The 20,460-nt window shown below is 33.5% G+C and overlaps 3 pseudogenes; 2 read left to right on the forward strand and 1 right to left on the reverse strand.

Annotated features, from left to right (window-relative positions):
- Nucleotides 1–20,460, forward strand: part of LOC128169113 (uncharacterized) — a 113,537-nt pseudogene that overhangs the window by 76,427 nt on the left and 16,650 nt on the right.
- Nucleotides 1,402–12,535, reverse strand: LOC128169114 (uncharacterized; annotated as a pseudogene).
- Nucleotides 15,649–19,727, forward strand: LOC128169120 (uncharacterized; annotated as a pseudogene).

The raw sequence follows: 20,460 nt of genomic DNA on the forward strand, positions 1-20,460 counted from the left end.
TCCTCTCCTAGCAGCTCCAATGATGATGATAGCGACCATACAAGCACAGTTATGTCCTTTGTAATCAGTAAGCATTAAAATCTGCAATATTTTTTACAGTGGTTTTTTTTTTTTTAAATTATTGTAAAGATAGTGAATGATAAAAGTAAAGTTGGTTTGTTATTTAATCATCCATATTTTACTCCATATGGTGAAAACATTTATTTTATACCGCATTTCATGATTTTATCCCCACCAATGGAAGTATATGCATATTGTAGATTGCTGACTGTACAAACTGGTGCATACTATATTTAGAATGCAATGCATGCTTTTTACGCTGTAGTCAAGTGAACATTTTGTAAAGTTAGCAGTCTACAATATGCATATACTACAGTTAGCAAACTTCATTATTTATATTTAACTTTTCTTTTAAATGGATCATAAACCTTTCCTTCTTTGACCATTTTTACATTAATTCAAAATTCTTCTGCTTTTCATAAAAAAAACAAATTGCTAGCACAAACATTTTTGAAAAATGTTTTGAAAAATGTAATGCTTCAACGCGTCATCAATTATTTTTAATCTAAAGACACAAGCTACTAAAAGATATTCTCTTGGTCAATGGTTACGATGTCCTATCCACTGTCCTATTTAAAAGAACAAAAAAAAAACCGCAGTTGTTATTTATTGACACAACATTAATAACACAGAATATTAAAAAAAACGAATTGATTCAAACGAATTTTGTAAATGTTGATACATATAAAGGTACATGAGAGATCCACAGTCAATATATCCAGTGTATGTAGTATTATACATGTAAATGAGATAAGATAGAGTCATCACGCAACATACCAAACATATACATGTAAACAATCAAATCATGCATGTCTTTTACAACTATTATTATATTATTATTTCAATGATATGCTATACTATTGTTTTTAAAATTATAAATAGTATGCTATGCTATAGTTATGAAATGCTATGAAATGTGTATGCTACGCTATGAAAATTTAAAATGAAAGGCTTATTTGAACGAAAACGCCTCTGTATACAGAAGAGTTCAAAACATTTGAATTGATATGATAAGAAGCTAAAGTGTACCATTCATCTGTAATATTACATTTTCCTTAAAAATAAAATCATTTAAAAGAGAGTTAAATCATGTTTTATGCTATGTTATGATATGATAAATAAGATTATATATTACGGTATCGGATTCCAAAGCAGTGGAATAACATTTCAGTGCTTTGTCACATTGTATGCTGTGGTATATGTTGTAAAAGATACATGTCTGCTTGAACTGACTGAAGGCATAAGTAAGACTTGTCCAGCTGAATTAAAAAAAAGATACATAATAAATCATCCGGGATGCACAAACTAATGCATGTAATTTTATACGGAAACCTCTCATCTATGACACCAAATCATTTGATGATTAGACGGGGACGCCAAACACGTCAACTTCACAAAGAGTAAGAAACTCTGTTGTCTTGGAGATCTTTACGAATCTCCCCTGTGTTGATGTCGGACAGTCGATGACGACCAGCTGTGACAAAGTACCGGGACCAGCAAAGAAACCACAGGGAGTGTTCACATCTGATTTTGTCAGACCAACAGTGACGGTAATATCACGCAGCCGGAATGACACATCTAAAATAAGTCAGTTTATGGCCATTTAGGATATGTACAGAACACTACAGCATGCTACTACACTAGTTGCACGGATCGGTTCAGTTTGCTTTTTAACAGAACGCTTTATTTTTTCCACGGTTCTGTTTAAAAAATACAGCTGCAAGATTTGTGAATGGTGTGCTTGCTTTTACAATGAGGTGGTCGTGGCCGGAAGCCTTTTACTTTTTGCGTTAATGATTTTAAAAGCAACATACATGTACACCATCGCAGGGGAATGTAATAATATTTGTGAAAAAAATAATGGCTTTTCACTCCTAAAGTCTAGACAGTTATCAACTGTTATAAAGTTATTCAACTCATTTTTTTCTATTCAGGTATTAATTCTATGTGCTCATGCACATGTATCTATATGCAAGTCTATCCAAACACGCCATCGGAACTCTTGATATAACAAGCATTCTGAGAGTATTGCATAAGCAATACACGTCCCCTACCGGTTTGTATTATTCTATGAAAGCTTCCAAGCACAGAACTATTTCAGAGCTATTGTAAACGAGATGTCATGCTTTAATAAGGGATAAAAGAACAGAGGAAATTAAAACTATATAGTTGATATAGAAATTAAATAGGAAATGGGTAAAATCATACTCTTTATTTCATCTCCTGTAATTTCGCCAAGTCTATTCTGTATTCGCTGGTAAAAATTTGTGAAAACAATGCACTGTTATGTACAATATCATTTCTTACCGTCTTCTGTACCCCGAATCAAACCAAACAGTTAAACAGCCCAACCCGACAACGAACCCGATTGTAATAATAATACAAAAAAACCCTGCCGATTAAATTTACAACACAATGCTTGACACTATTTTATAGAATCCATTTGTTTGTTAGAAATGATAAAAGGAATGGTACAGGAAATGAATGGTACAAGTAACGCACAGTATACTGACTACATACTGACCTCGTTTATTCAGTTACACTCCGAACCCGATAACGAACCCGAACATTAAAACATTGGAATATAAAAAATTAATTTTCTCGAAAATATGTCAATCAGACGCTACAAAAGTGTAAACTTAATCTGTAGTTTGACATTTTGAAGCTGTTCAGCAAGTTTCATATTATTCCTCAAATGCATAAAGAAAAAAAGTGCGGAAAACTGAAGTAGGACAGACAGACGGACGAACTGACGGACGGACAGACAGACGGACGGACGGACAGACAGACGGACTGACGGACGCAGAGGAAAGCTATAGTCTCCTCCGGTGAAACCGGTAGGGGACTAATAAGAGCGAGTTTCGCGGGTATGATAAGGAAACTCTCAGGGATCAAATTCCTTTGATCGTTATGACGTCACAATAAGCAGCATGATGTCATATTTTACTCAGAAACTTGTCGATTTTAACTTTATCTCTGGTTTAAATTAATATGTTTTACGGTGCGACCGTTGGGGCGAGCGCAGCAATTGATCAAACAATGAATTAAAATAAATCAATAAAAATAAAATTAACAACGTAAAATTTGAATGCCAAAAAAAAATACCTATTTTTCAGTAAATGTTCATTATTCATAGTTTATAAGATTTGTTATAATTTATTTATTTATGTATCTGAAGAAATGTCCTTATTCTTCAGATGTTCTTTAGCTTAGCCTTTGCAAGATTTTGAGAGGATTTTGGTCATTTCAGCAGATTTACAAAAACTTCAATTAGAGTAATTTCCCCTTATCAGTGCTTATTGTGACGTCAAAGCTGACGTTGGTTAAGTGTCGCCTGACTCTTTAAAACTCCCCTGAGAAATAAAAGTACGCGAAGTATACTGTTTTATATACTTAAAAAAGCATGATGTTCTTAAAATTACACATCTTATACTAGTATATGCTTCTAAAAAGTTGTACTTTGATTCTCGCGAGAACGTGAGGTTGGAAACCATTGGTACTATGAATTGTAGGTCAAAATTTACTGACGCCGAAAAAATCTATCGGATCAATATGTGTTAACTTCTGTGACGTCACTCGATTATTTTTGATTGAGAGTGTACTGACGTGAACTTTAGAGGTAGCACTGATGTATATTTATGTACATCGTTAATGTTTTTATATTGTCTTGCTGATTCTCGTGAGAGTGTGAAGTGATAAAAATTGCCATGATTACAGGGAACTACTAGGACGATTAAAACAAGGCATTACTGGTCCATGCACGGATCAAGAGGGGGGGTCGGGGGGTCCCGACCCCCCCTGGAAAATGAAAATTTATTTAATTTACATAGTAAAATTATCGCGAAAATATGCCTCGGACCCGACCCCCCCCCCCGGCAAACACAATTATCCTTCGGACCCCCCCTGGAAAAATTTTCTGGATCCGCGCATGTGGTCCGATTTACTGACGCCAAAAAAAAATCCGTTGAATGAATGAGCAACTATTCCGAATATTCTATTCACACACGCCTTGCCGGTAGAGCTTGCTTCTCTCTGGCGCTGCTCGCCGGCGAGCTGCACTCGCTATAAAAACTACAGGCATTAAATATCACTAGAAACTTTAACTGAATATATCTTCGATTTCTCTTTATTACGTATAATTATCATTGATGACGTCACAAGCATGTTTAATAGAGAAGATCATGTCGGGAGATAAATCATCGGAATGCAGTCTAAACAATGCCGAAATAAAACTTATTTAATGCAGATACCTAAGATTTAGATGAGTGCCAGTTAGGATATAATCAGGATAATACAGGCATGGATATTTTGTTTAATCAGCGAGTGTGTTAAGGTAAGCAGATCGACATTTTTATGGCTTTACAAGCCTTTCCTCTGTCAGTGTGTACAAAAAAAAGACAAAAGTGTAACACTACCCCGGATAGTATGAAAGATGAGTTTGGTAAATATTAACGGTATATGACCTAAACTACTTGAAAAGTGCTGCTTGAATCCTGTGCTTCGTTGTTTTAAATGAAAAAAAAACCCATTTTTAATGAAGTTGTAGAAGTTGAGAGGGTTTCCGATAAATACTTACAATATTTATTTTATGCGATTAACAATAGGATTCTAGCAGTAATACTAATAAACATGAACTAATTGCCGATCGAATTATTGTAGCAAACATGCAAATGAACTTCGGGGTAGTGTTACACTTTTTGATTTTTTGTTAAGGTTAAAAAGTGATCTATTGTTAACTGTCATGTGATACTATGGCACGCCAGCTTCAAAGATCGAGTCGATTCCGAAGTAGAAAAATAATATTTTGGTGAACACATTCCCTTGGTATTAATATCCCCCGCTGTTTTCATAAAAATAAACAGTTTTTAAATTGATCATAATTTTGACGGTCATTAAACTCGGAGTTGCCTTAATCTACCTGTGTTGACACGTAAAATTCTACAAATCTTCATTTCAAGTATTATACATGTACTTACAACAAATGAATTCTTTAATGCTTAGGTAATGCTTAGCGAACTGATTCACGACCAACAAATTAGATTCTCGGACAACTAGCAACACGAGAAACAATTTAGAAATGCATGATTTAGTCCTAAAAGTGTTACATAGCATGATGTCCGTAGAACGAAAATTCCCTCAAGAAGTTTTGGATGGAACAATTATGGTGGTTTTGAAAAAAAAAGTTTGGACAGTAAAAGTGATACCTGTGTACGCATGACATTATATGCCTATCAGAATGTTGAATTCGTAAAGACTACAACACATTCTTATTTCACAGAGAATATAGATCCGTCCATAGAGGAGGAATATTTGATTTGAACAAACTTGAATGAAATCTACCCAAGGATGCTCTCATACACGGTATGTGTACATCTTTTCTGGCTGAATACACAACTATATAAATTTCGACCCCCATTGTGGCAAAACTCTAACCCGGTATCATGATTTGAACAAAGTTAAATCTGCACTATTTTAGAATGTTTCTATACAAGTACATGTAACAGTATTCTGGTCGATTGATGTCTGATAAGAAGGTTTTTTAACACATTATCTTTGTATTCCTATCTTAAAATTTGACCCCCTCATTTTGGCATACCCTTACAGGAAAAGTGGCTCGCACGATGTTCATGCGTCATACTTTTCGTTAAAACTCATGCGAAAATCCGATGAAAGGTTTCTCATGCGAATTTTTCATATAAAAATTATTTATGACAAATCAATCCATAACACTTTTAGAACATTCTTTCATTCATATATATTCACATAGTAGTATTTTTTTTCAAACAATTATTGTTATAAAAGTTGACATTAAGGCGATAAAAAATTGCTCATGTGCTGGACTACATAGAGGTATAAATCAAACATTAGAATAAAGTTTACATTTTCTCAGAATATACCTGTGTTCAATACTTTTTTTATGTTTTTGTTCATGTAAAACAGTCATTTTTACCCACCGAGTTATGTCCCAATGTTTAGAAGGTCAGTAAACATTAAGATTTTATTATATGTATGGTACATGCTGATTGGATTGTTTATCATTGTGGATATATACTTTAAGTCTTAAGTAATACTTTACATGTTAATACGATTAAAGAGTTTGCATGTAAATGTATCAAATTTGTCAAATGCAGTTACTGAATTATATATAGTTAAATGTACAGCTATGAGATGCATTTATTTCTAAGCTAGATAATGAAGAATCGCTTTAAAATCTTAATACTACGATACAAGTTTTTATGATTCCAAGTGAGAAATGCACGGAGCTGTAATACTATTTTAGAATGAAGAAAATTAACATCAGCAGTACTTAACCTGTAGGCATCATTAGTATTATAACCATAAACCTGTGTTCAGTTTCAGGTGTTGGGTGTATTCCTCATACTCAATAGTACAGTATATAATAAAGGAGGTTAGAGCCAAAGGAATCTCGAATTCCTTATAACATGTAATAAAAAACTGTACCTAAAATGTAACGATTTTCAATATACTTTCGAGCGTATTCAAAATCCCAATATTCTGACTCTATAAACTGAGCTGATATATTGTCCCATCCATGTATGTCATCCGGTAATTGTTCACGCATTTATTTCTCTATCGTGTTACATTATTGCAAATTCTACTACAGTAATTGCCCAGATCAAAGAGATGCCGCGGACATTATTCTCCAATATACCACGAACGTCATCAGTAAATCAGATCAGAAATACCTATTTGTCTGATCATGGAAGTACAACTTCAAACCGTAAACAGTTTTAAAACCATGTCAATTTCACGTGTTAGTTCCAGTCAAAACAATATGTAATGCCTCAAATTTTTATTTTTAAGACATCAATGCAGCTGTTCTTAGGACCTCCCTAGCACATTTTCACAGCGTGCTTTTACGTAAAATATATAACGTGTAGTAGTAATAATCGTATTTAATTGCCTTTAAAATATTAGGAATGTGATTCAGAGATGCTTCATAAATAAGTAAAGAGTATTAAAATCCTAAGAAAAAGTCTGTCGTCTGCCTGTGATTACTTTGATCGGTACACATGTAAACATTACTAACAAAACCGTTGGCGTTACACGGAACAGCCGTCAAAATGACCCACTGTAGATCGTCTCTCTAGAGGAGAAACAATCTGTAGAAATACTGGGCTGTTAGTAGAATAGACATAAAGTTCTTTTTTTCGTGAATGTTACAGGATAACCTCCTCGGTCTTGAAATGTTGTTTGAAATATAATTTATATTGTAAAACAACATTTCTCGACCTCGGAGGTTATTCTGCAACATTCACGAAAACTCGTACTTTATTTCTTAAATAATACCAATTATACAACGTTTATTTGCAGAGAATACAAAAGAACAAATCAACAATAGGTTTTTTTTTTTTTTTTTTTGTTTTTTTTGGGGGGGGGGGGGTTAACAATTTAAATTTCACTTATTTGATCAAAGGCATGGACATAAAAACCAAAATGAAAACGTCAATGTTCTCTTGATTTACTATATTTCGATTCAGTTTACACTGGGTGTTTTTCACACTTACCTGTGTATTGATCTTTTCCTCTGTTGAGTATTCTGACAGAGGTGATGTAATACACAGCTTGCAGATCCACCCTCCACCAGGGATTGGCGTCGCCATCATCTGTGTGCGTACACTTGTGTACAAGAAAGTTTGTTCCTCTGTTGCCATCTACTGCATACACGGCGTTATAGTCAGATTTTGTTGATGACTGTTTGGCAGGTTTACCTAATGCGATGTTCGGCAGAACTGACAACGATATTACAACAAATAAGATAATGATAAGAAGATACTAATTACTATATTGATAGCTAAACTTGCTTTCATAGATAGAGCTGTCATTAAAAATTTCTGAGGATAGCTAAATGACTTGTATTCAACACTTTTTAGCATCAGTATGTTACATGTTGAACATTGTTAACTGGTTCCATATGAAAAAGAGTAAGGTTTGCAATGAAAACACCAAAGTTTGATGAAAATACGCATACCTGATAATACACTTTATATATTTTCACGGTAGGAATACTATTTCCTTTTAACTAACCTACTGTGTCATCGAACGTTGTATAGCCTAAAGGCATCACCTACATTTTTTGCACTGTTTATTTTTTGCAACTGACCTCTATTTAGAATTTTGTAACAAAGTAAATGTGGCAGGGGACAGTTTTTATTACACAATTCACTGTAGTCAGGGGATGTGTTTTCAAAACACGTTAGGCTAATTTTTTTTTCTATTCCCATTCAGCACAGATACCTTCATTTCACTCCCCGTAAGGCCAATCACTATTTTCTGTAGAAATTACTAGTCAGAATGAGTACATTTTTCACCGTTATTTCAACCCTTCTTAATATCCGCGTATTTTTCTTGATTGTTCAGCTTTTTAGACGTTCCCCAGCTAATTCCCTGCAAAGGGTTTACTTTCATACCGTGCACATGTTACAAAATCACATGTCAGAAACTAACTGGTTAAAAGTCTACTATGTCCCATCCACCGACACACATTAAGAGTCCGAAAAGCGTCAATCACTAAATAAATAACTTTGTAAGAAATCAACTGTGAGAAAATATTACGAAACAGATGTTGAATTTTAAAAGTAAAGTCCAAAATAAAGTTATAATTAAACAGTGAATTTTGCACGGTGATACAAGGTTGAAAAATATTCTCCATTAAAAATTGATTTACTTAGTTAAGAAAATTTTTTTTGCTAGCATATTAATAATGATTTTTCTGCGTATGTAAACATTAAAGTAGTTAAATTTTCCTCAGTTAAAAATTTTTCAGGGACAAAAATTGAACATAATAACCACATTAACAGCCCTATCCCCCCTTTTTTAACAGAAAAAAAACCTTTTTTGTATTTTATCGACATTATTATGATATTCGGTCAGAATTGATACACAATTTAAATTTTGTAAAAAAGAACTCTGCAGTTTTTTTCTCTTTTCTTAATCAAAATATAGTATCATGTACACGTTTTATAATCTTTTAAAGGAAAAAAAGTAATGATACATTAATTACAGAAGACATTCATAATTTAAAAAGACGTATAAGCAATGTTCAGACAGAGGCTAATCGTCTTCCATTTTTAATAAAAAATATTAGGTATTTTCGATAATATGAATTGATTAAAACCGAGGACATTGGAATATTCAATGTTAAAATGAATTTATGTGTGCTAGGTTTTTCATTTCCGAAAAAAAGTTTTCAAGTTAAGTGCAGACTGGAGAAGGTTGTGCCTGATAATGATTTTATTGCAGACCTTTACCTCAGGAGAAAAAGAACAAACAAAGGAAATACATTGTAAAAATTACAGAAAACAAACATGTTAAAATATTTAATACAATTAAACAATAAAATGCTTTTTGGGTGATTCATTCGGGTAATGAAGGAAGCGACATTGCAGAAAAAATGCGGGTTATGTAAATTTTTTTCTGCAATGATCGCTACCTTCATAACCCGAATGAATCATCAAAAAAGCATTTTATTTTTTATATTTACGTCTTTCTTTTAGCTTATTGATAAATTTATTATGGAAAGTAAGTAAAATTCACTAAATTACTGTTAACGTACGTAAGTACGTTAGCTAAAAGAAACAGCTGAATCGCCTCCTGTGAGACTTAGAGTCTGACATCGTCATGATTATTCCGTGCAGTCCGTGATCTTTCCTAGGTCGGTGTAGATTTGGACCAATCAATAAACGGGGCGTGTATATTTCAGTCTGGCTGTTTTATATAGAGCTATGAATTAACTTTAAATTTCAATAAGAAATAGAGGCCAGGAATAATACTTTGTGGATGTATTCTAATGGTTTACGTATATCATTATTAAAAAGATTTGTCCTTTAAAAATGTTATACATGCTTTAGTGCGTAATTTTTTGCACAGTTTTACGTGTTTTATTTCATGTTCATTGGAACATTTCAATTGTCAATCATTTTATTTGCTAAATATAACTATTTGCAAACATTGTGCATAATAACACTTTCTCTGCGTTATTCTTAACTGTTGGCATTGCTGGTGCCCTGAATGTGGTACTCGTGGTATCGAAAAATAATAATAAACCAGTTTCATTTTACTTGTTGCATTATTGGAAATCTTGGTTTCATTTTACATGCATTTAATACACCATCTCTTTTTCAAAACTAAAGCATGAATAATTTACCTGCTCACATATCATATTAGCATATATGGGCGTGCTTGACTTTACCAAAAGGTGTACACCGTGGACACTTTTGTAAATCAAGTGCAAAGGTGTAGCGTTTAGGTGTACACCGGGTGTACACTTTTCTACACCGAGGCAGGGGCATGTGTTGTTGGGTGTAGCACTGAAACCAATATGGCAGACGAATGTTATGATGGAAACTTGGAAAATGATTTTAATTAATGTAACGGATTAGAAGTCGCAAGTTGTTGTTTGCATGAAAGCCATTAAATTTGAAATGTGTATTTATTTTATTGCATTTATATCACAAAAAACCTATTAATTGTTGCATAACAGCAGATTCTTTGTTAAAACTGCACCCTTTTCCGTCATTTTCATTCTTAACTTCCCTAAACCATGTACACTACACCATTGAAGTGGACTTGATGTACAATACAACATTTTTACACCGGTGTATACCGGTGTACACCAAGTGAAGCTTAATCAAGTGCGCCCATATTCACCTGTACAGACAATGTCGTATTTCCACTCTCCGTTTGACTGACAGATCAGCCATCCTGAACCAGACTGGGAGTATCCGTCAGCACATGAGGCGTGTATCCTCCTGTGTATACCAATTGCGTCCTCACGTCGTGTTGTATTCAGATCTATTCCATTTTGATCGGGTATTCCACAATCTTATAAATAAAGGCACATACACTAAATTTAATACCTAGGATAAGAGGCTAAATTTTACCTTTACAAAAAGGTATGACAATGTTTTCAATTTCTCTAGTCTATTATGATATTTTCTTCAACTGACAGTTAGATTAATAATTATCTAAATCTAACAATTTTAATTCCTGAAAGTATTATAGTATAATGTGTTCAATTTAAACATAATACTTGTCGACAAACGGGTTTTTAAAAGTTTTGTTTAGATGAGTTATTTTTATTTAAAAAAGGAGCTCTCTTTGATACTTGAGTTTTTGTCCAATATGCATAAGGAAAAACAATTATCTACATGTAGCACATGTATATTATTAATGGTATCTATTTGCATTAAAGCAAAGTACCGGATGATTTTACCTGACAAAACACATTCAAAGAATTTATCCTCGGAATATTTCTTGTGTTTACATGTCTGGTTGATTCCAACAAGCTCCAGCCAGCTCCTAAATGTTAAAGGTGAATCTTTATTATTAAATAAACCCCTTAAAATCACAGTAAATTTTTAATGATCAAACGTGCAATTTATTAAATATGAAATATGATAGTTATGGATGGACTAACTGAACGTGTATAATAATGTTCACATGTACTGATAGTTTGACTTGGTATATTAGTTAGTACGTTGACGTCATGGAGCGACGCGTTTGTTTTAACAACGCATGCTGCTATTATTACGCAGAACACAGCAAAATTTAAATTTATTCTAATTAAATCAGTGGTTTAGAAAATGGGTTATTTAAGACACGTTATTGCTAAAACAGAGCAGTCGAAGCCCAATACGATAAAATCACAATATTAGCGCCGAATTGGGCACTTTTTTTATCGGCGATAACTCGGGAACTAGCCTAACACTCGCCGTATTTTTAACTTTTATTCCATTTGATAAAACAGAAATATAAACATTTATCCTCCACTTTGTAATCATTAAAAAGGTAACTCGTCAATTAATAATTCTAACTTAACGTTAACCTGCAGTACCGATCAGACCCAGCCTATTTAAAAATTAAAAGTTCATTCCTGATTTTTAAATTCAATCACTATGCTCACTATATTTATTTTATCAAGAAAAAGTACATATCTCAATAATTGTCTTAAAATTCAAATTACATAAAAATGATTCCACAGTATTGTCGCAGACAATATAAATAGTAAATAGCCATTTAAAATTGTGCTGTATATATACTTTGTTTGGGATAGAGTATAGATATTAGTTAATATAGATTCTAAGACATTTACCTTAGGCCAATGCTCCTTTTCACTGTACACCCATCCAGCACTCTCCGTGTACCTAGTCTCTGCTGTCGTCTTATTTCCGTAATTGATTTCACAGAAATTAGCCCCTTTGAAATAGTTGACAGATTTACACCGTGGTGTAACCATACATTCCGTCACACAGTCAAGGAAACTGACTTCTGTGAATGACTGGATCAGTTTCCTGTCCAATCTGTGTCCTCGCTGAAGTTTAGAGAAGCCCGGTTTTAAGCTGCAATAACACGGCACAATGAAACTTATAAAAAACCACGGACATCGAAAGATTCGGAACAGCAACATTGTACTGTATAAATATACAGTGTACAGTGCGAATGCACACTTCGAAGTAATGATAATGCACCGTATGAGTTTGTAATTGATATAGGGTTTATTATTTAAATTTTTGATTCCATTATACATGTATGCAGAAATGGGAAATCAATATGCACTGAATTGGTAAAATGAATATTTGATAAATAAACTATGTAAAGCATTTCGAGCTTCACAAAAAAGTTCATTGTGTCGTTGAAGCCGGGGAAATGCTATCGACTAGTCAATAAAACGTTTCACACCACCTTTGGCGTTGAACTTAAGGCAGCTATGGATAGCGATCACGTGACAAAGCATGTGAATTCTAAAAAAAGAACTTCTCGGTCTATTTAATTCGGAAATGCAGTAATCAATATGGCGGACTGTCAACATTTGCCGCTAAAAGTCAAAGGGAAATTTTGTAGTAGAGGTAAATATAAAAAGGCATGGCGTATGAAACAATTAAATAGCGTTCATAAAAACGACAACGATAATATCCCCCCTAACATTGAACATTCATATGCAAACGATTCGGCGCCATATTCCCAGGCAGACGACACATCTGTCAATCTCGACGATTTCGATGTACTGGAAAACGTATGTGTTGAAAGTGTGGACGGTATTCAGTGGAATGAAGGCCGAAGGGTTGTGGAACTTAAGCACCTTGCTGATCAGCTTGTATGTGTACACTGTAACAATCGGCTGCATTTGTCGAATATTGAAAGTGAAAAGCGTTACGGGCTCGGTAGCTTGCTATACATCAAATGTGATAGCACTACTAGTGGATTTATTAACACAGTTTCCACGGGAAAAAGAAACAGTAAAGGTGCCTTTGATATCAATTCAAAAGTTACACTTGGTAAGTTTAATTTGACATGATTGCTCTCTCTCTCCCTCTCTCTCTCTTATTTTCTCTCTCTCTCTCTTTCTCTTTATTATACTCTGTCCCGAGTTTTTGCTTCCACAACTTTTTGCTTGATATTTCTATAGGCCTAATCGTGAATGCCTTTATGCTTAAACTATGTTCGTCCATTTATATGAAAAATGTCCAGATTATCCGTTTTGAAACGCCCCCTCAACCGCTTCAGGTTTCAATACACATCCCAAATTGGAAAGTTTACGGGCAGTACAGGGATTTTGCATTGCATCAGACATTAATAAGCCCTAATGATTATGTTGAAAAATCACCCAAGGTATCCCGAGTACTTCCGAATGGAGAAAAGATGTAAACATTTCCCATTATAAATTTACGTAAGAAATTTATTTTTGTTCCTGTGAATTTTTATGAGTGAAAATGATAATTGTTCAATGAAGATATCTTGGATATATTCCCTTTTATGAATTTCAACTGTATATATTTCACGAGTATGTGTATTTTTATTAAAAATCATCAAAACTGTGATGGAAACAATAGCTTGGGACAGACTATAGTAGTGTGTGTTTATACCAGGTATTACCAGTTGTGTATATATATATATATATATATATATATATATATATATATATATATATATATATATATATATATATATATATATAAAACGTTATATACTAGACTTTGACACGTGCCTGCACCTGTTGACATTGCATATGATATCGGACATTTACGAAGAAATAGATACATCAACACACCGTATTGTTAACATTTACATAACCAAGCCTACAATAACGCTATTTATTTCACTACACTGCTTAGTTAGAATAATCTGTGTCTCGGGACACGGGACAGGCCTAGTTACAATGCATCTCATATACCCGTAATGAGCAAAACATTGCAGATATATGTGTGTGTGCACATACAAAAACTTTTTAAATCAGTTAATTTTTAGCAATAATAAATGCTATCTTAAACAGCTATGCGAGCCATTTAATATATTTTGATGTGTTATAATGCCCTGCTGTAATTCTTTTTTTAATTTTGAGCCTTGAAGTTAGTTGGATTGAAATATTTAGTTCTTTAAAGTTAAAGGTTCCTTGATCCTCAGGCTCAAAGTATTTTTTTCATCACAGATATGGTATGTATCCTTCAAACTTCATAAATGAAATAAAATTAAAACTGTTTTATGGTAACCTTGCAATTTTTGAAGTTGTTGCAATTTTGGCCACAATGGTAAAATGGAATAAATAACATATATATACAAGTAGAAATCAATTTAGGAAAAAACCTTTTGTATCGGTGCAGCGGTGGGTAGTAGGTCTCTGTGGAGCCACTAAGGCAAGCAGTTCGTTGTATGGCTTTGCATAACATTTACACTTCAATACTAAGTACATGTGACTGATAGGGCCTATATATAAAAGGCAGATTTATGACAGGAATTAAAAAAACATCCGGATAGTTTAGAGTTATCAAATATTGCTGAGGATCGGAGATAGTTAAGGTAACATTTTCTAAACATAGTTATGTGATATGTCATAGGGTTAACAAGTATCTGACTGTCTAAATATCAAACTCAGCTGTAGTTCTGTGTTTAGAGCACTGGTACAGTCAGTACACCAGAGTCACTTCAAGTTTCCAATTGAGACTTAACTTTCCACCTGCATACTAAATCACATGAACATACAGTGCTCATTTAAAAAGTTCATATATTGTTATTATTTTTTACTGATTCATATCTTATAAATGTATTATTTTATATCCTCAGCTATGATACATTCTGGTATGGGACCAACTCATGTCATCAATTTTCTCAGTACCTGTAACATTCCACCAATTGATACCACCACATTAAAGAAAAAAGAAAAAGAGATCTCAGCATCAATTGTAAAACAGGCCAAAGAGTCTTGTCGTAGAGCTAGAGAGGAAGAAATGGATGCTACATCAGACCAATTGGAGTGGAGTTTTGATGCTGGATGGCAGACCAGAGGATCTGGCTGTCAGTAAAATAGTAGTACTGGTATGAACATTACTGCCTGTCATTGAATGTTATAAAGCTAGATTTATTTAGTAGAGAAAGCATCCAATTATTATGGAGATTAAAATACATCATGCCCTAAATACATAAATGATAAATTCAATATTATAAAAATGACAATTTTGTACATGTAGGGTAGACATTTGTTGAATATCTTTAATAAATAGGTGTGCATGGACTCCAGTAAGCATTTGTTAGTTAAAAAAAATGTCTTATAAATCAACAGGTCATGCCAGTGTTATAGATGCTCAAAGTGGAAAAGTCCTTGAGTTTGATGTGAGGTCAAAGACATGTAGAGTTTGCCAGTATCATTTTGAAAGAAATGAAACAGTACCAAATCACAACTGCAGCAGTAATTGGTCAGGTTTGTATGTCTTGAAATTGTTTATATGTTAATGTAGTGCATACATGTATATATATGCTACCAAAGAGCTACTATAAATGATATCTTAAATGTAAATACTGGTAAGTGTCACTAAGTCCAGACCAACATTAAAGAAAAAGAAAATGAAGGATTTTCTTGAGGTAAAGTCATATCACTTTTAATTTATCAGTATTAACATGATTAATATGAATTAGTTTTTGTGTTGTAGGTTCTAGTAAGGCCATGGAGCCAGATATGGCTTCAGCAATGTTATATCGGATGAAGGAAGATGGATGTGAGGTTCAGACCATACATGCTGATAATGATTCCACCACTGCGGCTCGACTAAGAAATGACTTTCCATCCCTTCAAAAAAAGCAGGACAAGAATCATCTGAAAAAGAACTTGACAAAACAGCTGTATAAACTAGCAAAAGATCATAAACAACTGAAACCAACTGGTACAATTTCATATGTGACCAGATGCTTTATGTATGCAATATCCTCAAAACATAATTCTGAAGAAGAGCTGACATCAAAATTGGAGATGGTTGTCCCTCACATGCTTGGAGACCACATTCTTTGTGCAGAGGCCGCATGGTGTACATATCAGAAAAATCCAAAGGCATTCAGGTACTTTTCAAATTTCATATCATTAGAAAAGACAATAAATTGGTTTATTTGATGCTAAAAGAATAGGAGTTACATGATTGTATTTAAACAATTATATGCATTCTTTGGTGATTCATGATGATATGAATGTAGACAACATTACAGAAAAAATACATAAATGCACAACTTGCATTAGCTGATGGTGATACAAAAAATTCTGCAATGATAGCTACCTTCATAGCCTGCATGAATCATCAATCACATTGACTTTGTAGAGGAAAACATACCGGTACTCAGTGGATGAAAATATATGTTTGTACTTGTATAAGTAGTCTTTAAACCATCATTGAAGCTAGACCAAGGTAATCATAAGAGGAATACAGTGGAAATTGCCGATATATGGTATACTTTGGTTTATGATTCTTTTCTTTATTTATTTTAGATTCAAGCACCTTCCTAAAGGCCAACCATTGTCAGGTGATCAGCTAAGAGCAGCACTGGATAACATAACGGAGAATTTCAAAGGCATGGCCTCTCAGCTGCAAAAGCTTGGATCAACACAAAGCAATGAAAACTTTTACAACATTGTGGCAAGCAAGGACCCAAAGAATAGGTATGATGTAATCATGTAATCCACTATGGCAATGTAGCTAAATTTTATACTGAAGATACAAGTACATGTATTTATTTTCATAAAATAATAAATTTTGACAACCACGTAATTATGTAAACCTATTATACTCTGTCCAAGGTTCCAGTTTCTGTCACTTTCAATTTTTACAAAATTGTTGTATTTTAACCCTCAGATGTCAGTAGTGTAAAATTGAGATAAATGAGAGGATTAGGAAATGTTATCATTTTTTATCCAAGTAGAACTTGACAAAAGCAGGGTGTTTAAGGTGTTTAAATGTGTAAATGATTTAATTTTCTTTACAATTAAGGTCATATGGCAGCACAGCATCCCTAGTAACTAGAGACTCAGCAGCAGTCTTCCAGAAGAATGTTGGATACACATACATTGAAGAGGTACTTGTTTATTTAAAGATATAGTGATAATGTACTAGTTTCTCTCTCCGTGGTCAAAACTGGCTCAAACCTCCCAACTGCAAATGAATGCTCTTGGGTAATATATATGTGCAGTTTTTTTCTAAATCATCATAAATTACGGTCAAAGCTCAACCTTTATAGGTCTTCGACCCTTTTCTTTCTTTACCAAAAGTTGAGTACCATATCAACGATTTAGAGTTGCAGATATGTGTCTATTTGGTACTGTAACTATTTTTTGTTCCAGGTAAAAAATGGTATCCTCTTGTCTCCAGGAGAAGTTTCTAAGAAGCATGGAATTAGCATGGATAAGAAGAAGTTGTGGCATAAAAAAAGCATGCATCGGTTTCCTTCAAAAGGAGACGCCTGTTATTGAAGGTATTGTTTTATACATTATACTTTTATAACAAAATGATGTGTTCACCATTCGTTTCAATGGCAGAGCTACATATTTTGCATAACTAATCACGAAATTAACCAATTGCAATGGAAAAACTGCACTAGTTGGTCAAGATCGGTATGTCTGTGTGCTCTGCAGTAGATAAGCTGAACCTTAGTCTTCATGCTTTGTTAGCTTAAACAGAATCTGTATGATTTTTTTGTATTGTTTGTATAATTTCCTATATTTAGGCTACAAATGAGTTTCAAAAGAGTAGGTACAATGCAGCACACATTGTAAAACTTGTTTTTCTTAATTTTATATATTTCTATTTTCCTTCAAAGAAAAGACAACATTGGAGGGAGTCAGCAAATTATGTCAAAGAATGGAAAACTTACGAAAGAGACATTTCATCAGCAGATGTAAACCCATGTGATAGAGAAGCTTTACCTGGAAAGCGTAACTTCACTGGTGGTGAAAACACAGTAGTCTTTGACTAGGAAACAACAGGACTGTCCCGCAACAGTGACATAATCCAATTAGCAGCTTTTGATGGGAAAGAAGAGTTGAATATTTACATATCCCCATCCCAGGAAATAACGAAGAAAGCAAGTGAAATTACAGGACTGAAATATGATTTTGAATCTGGATGCATGTTTTCTGGAGGACAGGAAGTAGAATGCATTGATATTAGACTTGCTCTCCTTAAACTTATGGATTATGTTAGCAAGCGAGAAAAGCCAATTCTTGTAGGCCACAATGTATTGTCCTTTGACATTCCAATTCTAAGCAAGAAACTTCAAGAGCATGGTCTTCTTCAAGATTGTTTGGACACACTCCGGCTAGCACGTAAGTTATTCAATAAGGAAACTGTGGGCAACTACAAATAGCAGACACTCGTACAAGTTCTCCTAGGAAAATCCTACCAAGCACATGATGCTCTTGCAGATGTTAAAAATCTTTACGAACTTTTTGTATCCAAGTTCACATACAAAGAAACAGATGCTTTTCCTTTCAATTTCCATGTCCTTCAGAAGTCATTCGTACCACTCGTTGAAAGGAAGCTTATTTCGAGTGCAAATTCAAGAAAACTTGCAAATTCTGGTCTAGGACTTGGACACCTTAGTCTAGCATACCAACGAGACAACCAAGAAGGGGTTAGGTTTATTTTGTCAGAACATGGTTTCAATGCAAAAACATCAAAAGGCATCAATTTGTACTTTGAGAAACAGGAAGAATAAGCATTGCTAAAAAGGACAGTGTCATACAAGTGCATTTCTTGTCTATCTTTGAAGTATGTATATAATTGTAATATTTTGTAAACATCCATATTGTATTGATGAAATATGCCACAGGTTACATAGCTATACTACTACAAGTAATATTGCAGTTCTTTTTTTGCATTGAATTTCTAAATTGATATAAAATGAATTGGTTCTTTTTTTTATGACATGCATGCAATCATGATTTTTACATTGTAACTTTACCTTGCTTTATTTTCTCATCGTGTTGGGTGTTTTCATGTCAAAAAATACTAAATGTCTCAGGTTGGGACATAATTATACCTTTTGTAGTTATGTCGTACAAGACAAATATGGTCATATATGTCTAAGGTAAGGAACATAAGTATATGCAATAATCATTATGTGTATTTGAAACTGTATTTGATTTCTAAATCATCTGTTTACCTTATCAAAGTGTATTCATGTCAAATGTGTTTGATCGACATACATGTACATGTTCATTCTTCTTGGCAAATGTTTGAATATTGTTGTTTCATTTTATTAATGTGGCCATGAAATACTGTGTGAGGAAATGTATTGGTCAAATAATTCTTATTATAATATGAAATAAAAACTATATTGAGCAGTTAATTTAGAATAAATTTCAATTTGTGTGTGTCAAGTTTGTTAATTTATTTTGAATTTTAAAAAGGTGTGTGTGTTTTGTTTTTTTGTTTGGGGGGGCGGGGGGGGGGGGGGGCGGGGCGGTGTTGTTAATGACCATCTGCTGCCTTTATTTGCCTTCAATGTGGCCATGATTTTTTTTTAGTGAGAAATGGTATTGGTCATTCTTATTATAATAAAAAATAAAAATTCTATTGAACAGATAATTTTTTTACAACCAAATAAGTGTCGATTTGTGTGTGTCAAGTTTGTCAATTTTTTGGAATTTTAAGACTTATTTGAACTTGGTTTTTAAATTCTAATAATGCTGAAGTAATTAACTGTTAATATAAGTTTAAGCTATGAACTTAGATGACAAATCTCATTTGATATTGAATGCATATTGCAAAATAATTTTTTTATTGGTCATTTTATACATTTCTTCATGATTTATAGAGTGCAAAGAAAGGGGGGTAACTCATCACATCACAGCTCGGTAACGAACCCTCAATGCCATGCTCATTTTTTCACATATTGCTCAGTACACAGTACTATATGAAATATGTAAAGTTTAAAGAAATCAATTGGATAGTTTTTTGGGGGGTAAGGTGTCCTTGGCAACTTTAAGTAGATAGTCCGAGGATAAGGTTCTATCTTATAAATAAATGGGTAATTATGATATTTAGGTTTTTAATAATGAATTAGCTAAAATCAAATGCGATGTGAAATCGATGGAGACAAAGTGATCTTTGCTTACTGCATACT

This window comes from Crassostrea angulata, unplaced genomic scaffold (assembly GCF_025612915.1).
Source record: "Crassostrea angulata isolate pt1a10 unplaced genomic scaffold, ASM2561291v2 HiC_scaffold_98, whole genome shotgun sequence".
NCBI lineage: Eukaryota > Metazoa > Mollusca > Bivalvia > Ostreida > Ostreidae > Magallana > Magallana angulata.